A 10878-nucleotide genomic window follows, 5' to 3' on the forward strand; every position below is an offset into this window, starting at 1 on the left:
TGGACAGCGTTGTATGACCCTTGTGGGTTTAACACTTAGTTTTGATTGTAATAATAATAATACATATTTGGAAGAGCATATTTTTTATACACTTAATACTAAAAGAAAAATGAAATCAAAATAAAATTAGTTTATGGTGTGTTGACATTGGCAAAAAAGATCGTACAACAACAATGGTGTAAATGATCCCACAACAGCAACAGTGGTGTAAATGATCTCAGCAGCAACAGTGGTATAAATGATCTCAGCAGCAACAGTGGTGTAGATGATCTTGCAGCAGCAACAGTGATGTAAATGATTCCACAACAGTGGTGTAAATGATCCCTCAGCAACAGTGTAAGTGATCCCTCAGCAACAGTGTAAGTGATCCCTTAGTAACAGTGGTGTAAATGATTTCACAACAGCAACAGTGGTGTAAATTATCTCTCAGCAGCAACAGTGGTGTAAATGATCTTGCAGCAGCAACAGTGGTGTAAATGATCTTGCAGCAAAAGTAAGTGTAAATGATCCCACAACAGTGGTGTAAATGATCCCACAACAGTGGTGTAAATGATCCCACAACAGTGGTGTAAATGATCCCACAACAGTGGTGTAAATGATCCCACAACAGTGGTGTAAATGATCTCGGCAGCAACAGTGGTGTAAATGATCTCGGCAGCAACAGTGGTGTAATTGATCTTGCAGCAGCAGCATTGGCGTAAATGATCCCACAACAGCAACAGTGATGTAAATAAAAAAGGCACAAGACCATGACTGGAACAATACAGCAAATAACCTGTTCTCTTTCTGACAGACTTAGCACAAAATTAATGTTAGGCTTGCTGACACCAAACAATGCTCTCTTCTGTCTTGTCAGAGATAGGGTCATCCTATTGACTGGTCTTCTGCTAAAACTGTCTACCCTACTTCTAACTTTCACAGTTGCTGTCTGGTTGAACCCTCCTATATACATGACTTTCCTTGTATGAATCTTGGTCCTGGCTTTGTCTCTGTAGATGCCTTCCTTTCCCATTACATTGTAAAGTGCTCCAAACTTCAGAACACCCATGACTTAACCTGATTATTTTTTTCCCCTTTTTCCTTTCCTCTTTCCTCTCTGGGTTTTCTTTCTTCTGCCTTGGGTATTTGCTCCATCATCATTATTTTTCTCCCCTAAGTGTTCTTGTTCCTACCCTATGTGGGCCTCTAGCTCCCTTTCAGTGCTCCTTTCTTAGTATTTGACTGATTCCACTACTACCACTATCTCTCTTCCTCCTCTCCTTCTACCTCTCTTGTTCCTGTCAATGTCTGCTGGTTTATATATACTCCCTCCTTTCCTTTTTGTTAGTGTAACTTTGTAAATGGTCCAAGTCAGACCAAAACGCCGTCGTAAGCTCCTCTCTCCTGTATGCGGGTTATATGTTGTACAATGGTGTAAATGATCCCACAACAGTGGTGTAAATGATCTCACAGCAGCAACAGTGGTGCCAATGGTAACAGGTACCAATTTTACTTCTAGGTGAACATAAACAGCAGGTTTTTTAAGGAAACATGTCCTAATGTGTCCACCTGTACTGAGGATCGAACCACGGACCTCAGTGTATGAGCTAAGTGTGTTACTAATGGAGGGGTTTAACCCTCCTTGCCGTCAGGAGATCTTGGCCTGTACCTGCGCCTTCTTGCTGGCTTCAGGGCGCATTGGGGACATATAATACGAACAGCCATTAGTAGATGTCCCATAGCTTGATTGATAGCACACTCGGCTCACACACTGAAGTCTGTGGTTTGATCCCCAGTACGGATGAAAACAGTACGTATTTCCTTAAGACACCCGCTGTCCATGTTCACCTATCATTAAATAGGTACCTGAGTGTTAGTCGGCTGGTGTGGGTTGCATCCTGGGGACAAAATTGACCTAATTTGCCCAAAATGCTCTGCATAACAAGGGGCTTTCAGCGCTTTATGACTTGTAGGTTCAGCGCTTCTTTTTTATTATAATAATAAGGGGCTTTGTGTAGTAGTATGCCACTGATGTCGGCTATGGTCTGTATACCCTGTACATGTAGAAACAGATTATTTAATATTTTATCTTCATCGCCAGTCATCAGCAATCAATCATCCATCAATCAGTCATCAATCATCCATCAATCACCATTAATCAATCAATCATCATCCATCAATCATCATCATCCCACTTGGGTTGAGGTTTCTTTTCCTGACACAGGAAGGGGCAGTGCTCGATACTGCGTAAGCAGTCAGTGGCCCTATAAACCCCAACCAGTGACTTGCTTCAGTCATCAGGTGTGGACTTGAGCGGCATCAGTGACAAATTTCCCTCGTTCTCTTCTGGCACAATTTTATTTTTTTTTTATTATCACACTGGCCGATTCCCACCAAGGCAGGGTGGCCCGAAAAAGAAAAACTTTCACCACCATTCACTCCATCACTGTCTTGCCAGAAGGGTGCTTTACAAGACAGTGATGGAGTGAATGATGGTGAAAGTTTTTCTTTTTCTGGCACAACTGTCTTCACATATTTTGCTCGCTGGGCACATTACAGGAGCACCACCTGTTATTCTAGGTAATCTACACACATTCTGCCATGTATAACAATTTATGTAATTGTATTTGTACCTGAATAAACTTACTTAATTGGCTTAATTCTAGTCTGTCCCTGCGCTGTATAATCCTACGGGTTTAGCGCTCCCCCACGATTATAATAAAAATTTAGTCAAATTTGTCCGCTCTAGATATTTAACGGTTTTGGTGGGAAGCCGGTTACTAAACTCAAATGTGGGCGTCTGGCTCTACTGGTACTGGTAAGATGGTCCACCTCATCTAATTGGGAACTTCTAATTTCCGTTTTATTTTACAGACACGCCTGTTCCCTTTCTTTCATGGCTCAGCTTTGGTTAATATATCTTGCCCGTGGCCTGGTGACAAAAGCTCTCTCTCCAAGGTGGCCCAGTGGCCTGGTGGCTAAAGCTCCCGCTTCACACACTGAGGACCCGGGTTCGATTCCCGGTGGGTGGAAACATTTCGACACGTTTCCTTACACCTGTTGTCCTGTTCACCTAGCAGCAAATAGGTACCTGGGTGTTAGTCGACTGGTGTGGGTCGCATCCTGGGGGACAAGATTAAGGACCCCAATGGAAATAAGTTACAGTCCTCGATGACGCACTGACTTTCTTGGGTTATCCTGGGTGGCTAACCCTCCGGGGTTAAAAATCCGAACGAAATCTTATCTTATCTTAAGGTTATAGGACGGTTATCCCTTAGTGCCAGTCGTGGGAAAGAAGTGAATAGTTAAATAGTCAAGGTTAATGTTTTAGTAGCTGACCTATATTCAGCTGACTAGGTACAGTGAGGGAATCATAGAAAAAGCCAAATATATCTATAAGCTCAAGGAAAGTCACCTCTTCAAGGGGGGCTCCTTGGCGTGGTGAAGAGGCTCATGGTCCGAGGAATTAGACCTGTTGGTCTACTTCCTCAGACCGAACCTAATTACCCCCCAATTCCCCGTTCCCTATCCCATCCTCCCCTTTTTCCTTTCCTCCTCCTCCCCACCCCTCCCTTTTGCCCTTCCTTTTTGTCCTTTTATTTTTTTTTCCACAGGCACGCTAGTTCCTAGGTAGGGGAAAGGGTACCGGGGTCCATCCCATTCCGTTGAGGTTCTTGGCGGTGGCGTAGTTTGCCGTGGAATCTGGATTGCCTGGGGATGTCCTGATCCCTCTCCGGTATCCCGGAGGGTGGCTTTGGGTGTGTCTCGGGCGACGGGTGTATCTTTGGAAGCCACCTTTCGGATTCCAGGGGTGGTGGCCAAAGGAGCTATGCTTTGTGGCGGATTTCCAGCCGCCCTCTCTTTTGTCCACCGAGGTAGCTCGGCAGATGTGAGGTTGCTATCCCGGATTGCCGGTTTACTGGCATGATGGGTAGGGTATGGCACGGGTTCCATGCTGCATCTGCGCTACTTGCGGTGCTGAGGTCCTCTTGGGCGCAGAGGGAGATTTCTGGCCCTTTCATTCCTCCTAGGAACTATCCCTCCCCGGTCCCCCCTTTTTTTATTCTTTTTTTTTATTTTTATTTTCTTTTTCTTTTTTTTCTTAAAAACAAAAAGAAAGAAGTAACCTAACCATGGCAGCCCTAGTCCATGAACCTGCTACCCCCGGGCCCCTTCTTGATACCGCACCCCGTTCTGACCCCGCCTCGTCTTTGGACCACTCTTCGGACACTCTTCATGCCTCTGTACCTCTTGCCGGTGCTGTTTCCTCACCCGCTTCAGGTACTGAGGCCTTGACTGACTCCTTCGATTTATCTGACCTTCGCTCTCCTCTGACTATGCTTCCGGCCTCTCCCTCTACGGTGCGGCAATTTTCGAATAGCCGGCCCGTTCCACGTCGGACCAACTCTGGTCCCACTCCTAAACGACAACGACAATTACCTGCTGATGATACTTCTCCACCTTCTCGTTCTTCTCAGAAAAGATCGACACGTCCTTCACTACCTTTCCACGCTCAGTTTCAGACTGCACAATGGACTAAATTCTTCACTTTACGACCGACTTCCTCTACTGCCTATCTTTCTGACCACAGTATTGGCAAGGCACTCCTACGCCATGTTGGTAAAGATATTTCTTTTCATGCTCTTGAGAGCGGTACGCGCATCGTCACTGTACAGAATGCTACCCAGGCTCATGAGCTTTCTCGTCTTTCCCATATCGATACTGTTCCTGTAACTATTGAAAAGCATCATTCCCTCAATTCTTGTAGTGGTACCATCATTCTGCCCCATACCATAGTTCAACAAAATTTCCAGACATGTGGCACTTACATTCTTGAACAGCTGGAACTCCAAGATCTCCCAATCCTCAAGGTAGACACTTACGTTCTTCCTGCCCGCGGGCGGAGACGATACCCTAGCAATGTGGCTCGTTTAAATTTTGACAGCCGTGAACTCCCATCCTCAGTTTATGTAGCAGGACATTGGTTACAAGTTCGAAAGGTGATCCCTACACCTCAACAGTGTAGAAATTGCTGGCGATTTGGTCATCCAGCTAAATATTGCAGATCTATCGCCGAATGCCCAGTCTGTGGTGCCGATGACCATTCTAATACGTCTTGCAATCGACCTCCCTCTTGCCTTAATTGTCATGAGGCTCACCCTTCGTACTCTCGCCGTTGTCAAGTCTACTTAAACGAGCGGGAAATCTGTTACCTCAAAGAGGCAGAAGGTCTCCCTTATGCCATGGCAGTTTCTCATCTCCGCCTCCAAGGGAGACTACCTCGTGTTTCTTATTCCCGTGTTTCAAAACGTCCCCCACTTCTGGTATCCCATCTTCTGCACCCACCTCTGTGGTTACCTCTCCCATAGTCACTCCTGTAGCTAATTCTTTTGCTGTCCTCGGCTCAGACGTCCCTACTTCAACGTCTCAGTCTGATCTTGCTTCTTCGTGTTCTCTCTCACAAGCCTCAGTAGCGACGAGATCTCGTATGACACCTCCTCCCAATCGTCCTTCTACTTCTCAAAAGTCAAAAAAAGGTCCGTTAACACCTCCTACCCATCTTCCACCTCCTCATTTTCCCTTCCCTGTCTCTGTACCTGGTTCTCCCCCTCTCACTGGCTCTGTTACAAGTATAGAGGTTCACCCTCCTCCTCGTACTGTACCTTCCTCCCCTGTTCCCTCCCAAGTTTCTTCCTCTTCGGCCACCTCCCAGGTTTCTGCCTCTTCTATTCCCTTCCACGCTTCTCCAGTTCTCTCCACCCTTCCGTCCCCCCCTACCTTGGTACAGTCCATTACAGTTCCAATCTTTACTCATCCTCCCCCTACCATTTCCAATATTGTCTCCCATACGACGTCTCTGAATTCTGAAACACTTGAAGCAATCTCTGAATATATTGCAGAGACAAAACCATCAATGGACACTGATCCACCCTCCACTCCTCTCTCCTCTACTCCATCTGCGCAACTCCTTTCTTCACAGTGCACCGTTCCTTCGCTGCTTGAACGTTTTCCACTGCCTCCGCATGTGGACTTTTCTAACCCCTCTAGTCCATAGGAACCCTTACCTGCGGATTTCAGGTATCTTTATCATTGCCAATCATGGCCTATTTACAGTGGAATATACGCGGCCTCAGGGGTAATCGGGGTGAGCTTCAGATGTTACTCTCCCAGTTTTCCCCTGTTGGTGTTTGCTTACAGGAACCAAAATTACACTCTGCTGTTATCTCTCTCATCTCAGGCTATAATGTATTGTATTCTTCAGATCCTTTTCCTGATGGGACCTTTAATGAAAGTGCCCTTCTACGCACTGATATTCCGTACCATCAGCTATTTGTTCGTACTTCGCTGCATTACACAGCAGCCCGTATCCACTTGCATAGGTGGTATACGCTCTGTTCTTTATATCTCTCTCCTTCTCGGGCATTATCTATTCCGGATATTGCCTTTCTTGTTTCGTCATTACCACCACCAATTCTGTTACTTGGTGATTTTAATGCCCACCATTTCCTCTGGGGTAGGGTCTCACTGTGATTCCCGTGGCATTCAGTTAGAGGCTTTTCTTGCCACCCACCCCCTCCATGTTTTAAATACAGGTACTCACACCCATTTTGATCCTCGGACTCATACTCTCTCTTGCATCAATCTCTCAGTCTGCTCTTCCTCCGCCGCATTAGACTTCACTTGGTCTGTTCTCCCGGACTTACATGACAGTGATCATTTCCCAATCATTCTTACTTCCCCTTCATATTCGCCACCTCTTCGCACCCCACGCTGGCAATTTAATCGGGCAAATTGGAACCTTTACTCACACCTAACTGTTTTTAAAGAGGTTCCTTCTTCGTCCTCCATCGATGAGCTTTTACACCTCTTCTCGTCCTCCGTTTTCACCGCAGCTTCTCATTCTATACCCCAAACTTCGGGCAGGCATTCCCAGAAATGCGTGCCTTGGTGGTCTCCTGCTTGTGCTCATGCAGTACGTTTGAAACGCGCTGCATGGGGCAGGTACCGGTACAATAGAACCACAGAGAGACTCCTTGATTTTAAACAGAAGCGTGCGATCGCTCGCCGTGTCATCCGTGACGCTAAATGCACTTGCTGGCGAGATTGTCTCCACCATCACCTCTACTTCCTCTATGAGTGCAGTCTGGAAAAAAGTACGAAAACTGAGTGGTAAATATTCTCCTGACCCCGGCTCCTGTTCTGCGGGTTGCCGGTGTTGATAAAGCAAACCCACTAGATGTTCCCAACGAAATTAGCAATCATCTGGTCCGTATTTCTCAGGGACTCCATCTATGCCCCTCATTTCTTTCCTCAAAGTCTGCCAGAGAGTTAGCACCCTTGGACTTTTCTTCTCTCAGAGAAGAGCAGTATAATGTGCCTTTTACACTTCAAGAACTGGAGGCAACACTCTCAGCTTGTCGATCATCGGCAGCTGGGCCCGACGACATTCATATTCGTATGCTACAACATTTACATCAGTCAGCCCTTGCAGTCCTATTACGCCTTTACAATCTTATTTGGTCACAAGGAGTTCTTCCACAGCTGTGGAAATCCGCCATTGTTCTCCCTTTCCGCAAACCAGGCACTACGGGACATGAAACCTCCCACTATCGTCCCATTGCTCTTACCAGTGCAGTTTGCAAAGTAATGGAATGCCTAGTAAATAGACGTTTAGTGTGGTATTTAGAGACACACAACAGTCTCTCCACTCGTCAATATGGCTTTCGTAAGGGACGTTCTACCATAGACCCCTTACTACGCTTGGATACGTATGTTCGTAATGCCTTTGCGAATAACCACTCGGTTATTGCCATATTTTTTGACCTTGAGAAGGCATATGACACAACTTGGAGGTATAATATTTTAGCCCAAGCCCACTCCTTAGGCCTTCGAGTTAATCTACCATCCTTCCTTAAGAACTTTTTAACTGACAGGCATTTCCGTGTTCGGGTTAATAATGTGCTCTCCCCGGACTTTATCCAAGCTGAAGGTGTCCCCCAGGGATGTGTTCTGAGCACAACACTTTTTCTCCTTGCTATTAATGATTTGGCCTCTAGTCTTCCATCAAATATTTGGTCATCACTCTATGTTGATGACTTCGCTATTGCCTGTGCAGGCGTTGACTGTCACCTCATTACAGTTTCTCTCCAACATGCAGTCGACCGTGTTTCCAATTGGGCCACCACACGTGGGTTTAAATTTTCCAGCACTAAAACCCACCAAATTACTTTCACTAGACGCTCTGTCATCTCCGATCATCCTTTGTACCTCTATGGCTCCCGTATCCCTGAACGTGATACAGTCAGGTTTCTAGGCCTTCTCTTTGATCGTAGGTTATCCTGGAAACCTCACATTACCTCTCTGAAGGCAACTTGTCACAGCCAGCTGAACCTTCTTAAAACCCTTGCTCATCTTTCCTGGGGAGCTGATCGTCGAACCCTCCTTCGCCTACATTCCACCCTTATTTTATTGAAACTTGATTATGGTGACCAGATCTATTCAGTGGCATCTCCTGCTACTCTCTCTAGCCTTAACCCCATTCATCACCAAGGATTACGTTTATGCCTTGGTGCTTTTCGCTCTTCCCCTGTCGAGAGCCTCTATGCAGAAGCGAACGTTCCATCCTTATCCGATCGCCGTGATGCCCATTGCCTGCGCTACTATGTACGCTCTCATGATCTCCGCAATCCTTCCATTTATAGAATGGTCACTGATATTAGTAGACATTCTTTATTTGTTCGCCGCCCCTGTTTACTCCGTCCCTTCTCTCTTCGCCTTCATTCGCTCTTGTCTTCTCTTCAACTACCACCTTTCTATGTACATGTAGCATCTCACTTTTCCCTACCCCCCTGGGAAGTTCCAGCCGTTCGAGTCTGTTCTTTCTCCCTCCCTTGCTCGAAAGCCCAACTGTCTACGGTCGCTTCCCACTCTTTTTCTTGATCACTTTCACTCTCATTCTCATGCCATTGCTGTGTACACAGATGGCTCTAAGTCTTCTGACGGCGTAGGATTCGCAGCAGTGTTTCCGGACAGCGTCGTACAAGGGCATTTACTATCTTCGGCTAGTATTTTTACTGCTGAATTATATGCCATCCTTACAGCACTTATCCGTATTGCATCTATGCCTGTGTCATCATTTGTGGTTGTCTCAGACTCCCTTAGTGCTTTACAGGCTATACAAAAATTTGATACACCTCACCCCTTAGTCCTCCGTATCCAACTTTGGCTATGCCGCATCTTTACCAAGCATAAAGATATTGTTTTTTGTTGGGTCCCTGGTCATGCTGACGTACAGGGCAATGAACAGGCAGACACTGCTGCGCGGTCAGCAGTACATGACCTACCAGTTTCTTATAGAGGTATTCCATTTACGGACTATTTTGCTGCAATATCTTCCCACCTTCACACCCGTTGGCAACAACGTTGGTCTACTATGCTCGGCAACAAACTTCAATCTATTAAACCGAGTATAGGTTACTGGCCGTCTTCTTATCACCAGTGTCGAGGTTGGGAGACTACTCTCTCCCGTCTTCGCATTGGCCATACTCGTCTTACTCATGGATATCTCATGGAGAGGCGTCTTGCTCCTCTCTGTGAGAATTGCCAAGCTCCATTATCAGTCAGCCACATTCTGTTGGACTGCCCACTTTATCGAGCACGCAGAATTTACCTCTGTCGTCGTCTTCGCTCCGCTGCTCTCTCTTTACCTTCCCTTCTCGCTGATGGACCCACCTTTTATCCGGACTCTCTCATTGACTTTTTGACAACAACTGACTTACTTCACAAATTCTGATACCTTCAGCCCTTTCTACTTCAATCTCTTGCTACCCTCTACCCCCGTACTATCCCCTGCCCCGCTGTTTTCTGTAACCTGCTGATCATCCCCCCTCCCTTCTGCCATCCAATTCCCTTGCTTCCTTCCCTACCCTGCAGCGCTGTATAGCCCTTGTGGCTTAGTGCTTCTTTTTGATTATAATAATAATCCATGATGAGGCCTCAATAAGGAAGTTCACAGCTGACCTAGAGACTGTTGACTGGCCTACAGAATTCTCCAAGGCCAATGGTATTGACGACTGGACAGACATTTTTCTTAACAAACTACTTAGACTATACAACAAACATTGTCCTATAAAAATGAAACAGATCACAAACAAACGGCTTGGTTGCCCATGGCTAACCAGCACCATTCTGATATCCATTGATAAGAAACACCAATATGAAAAGCAATATAGACAGGGCTTAATACACAAAGATATTCTTAAACACTATTCATCAGTCCTCACCAAAGTAATAAAGAAAGCCAAACAACTATACTACTCCAGTAGATTCACTGACACAAGAGGAGATATAAAAAAGACCTGGAAAACACACACTCAGATTCTAGGGACCCACAAACTGAAAAAAAACAAGAATATTGTCCTAACTAAACCTAATGAAACACCACTGCAACCCACCGACACAGCTAACAAGATAAACGACTTCTTCTCAACCATAGGTTCTAATCTCGCCAATAAAATCCCACGTACCAATGCCCATGCCGGGGACTACCTAGATGGGAATTTCCCAAATTCCTTCTATCTTGCTCCAACTGAGCCCATGGAAGTCACCGAGATTATAAAATCACTTAAAAATAACTCAATGAATCTGTCTCATGTCCCACCATTATTGTACAAGAGAGTGACCCATGTCCTCTCGCATACTATCTCATTGCTTTTTAACAAGTCACTAGAAGCTAGCACCTTCCCGAAACTACTCAAGACGGCAAGGGTTACACCAATACATAAAGGTGGTGACCCTACAGATTTAAACAACTATAGGCCAATATCAAACTTACCATTGCTATCCAAAATCTTTGAGAAACTCGTGCACAGGAGACTATATTCATTTATAACGTCACAA

This window comes from Cherax quadricarinatus, chromosome 54 (assembly GCF_038502225.1).
Source record: "Cherax quadricarinatus isolate ZL_2023a chromosome 54, ASM3850222v1, whole genome shotgun sequence".
In the NCBI taxonomy this organism is placed as follows: domain Eukaryota; kingdom Metazoa; phylum Arthropoda; class Malacostraca; order Decapoda; family Parastacidae; genus Cherax; species Cherax quadricarinatus.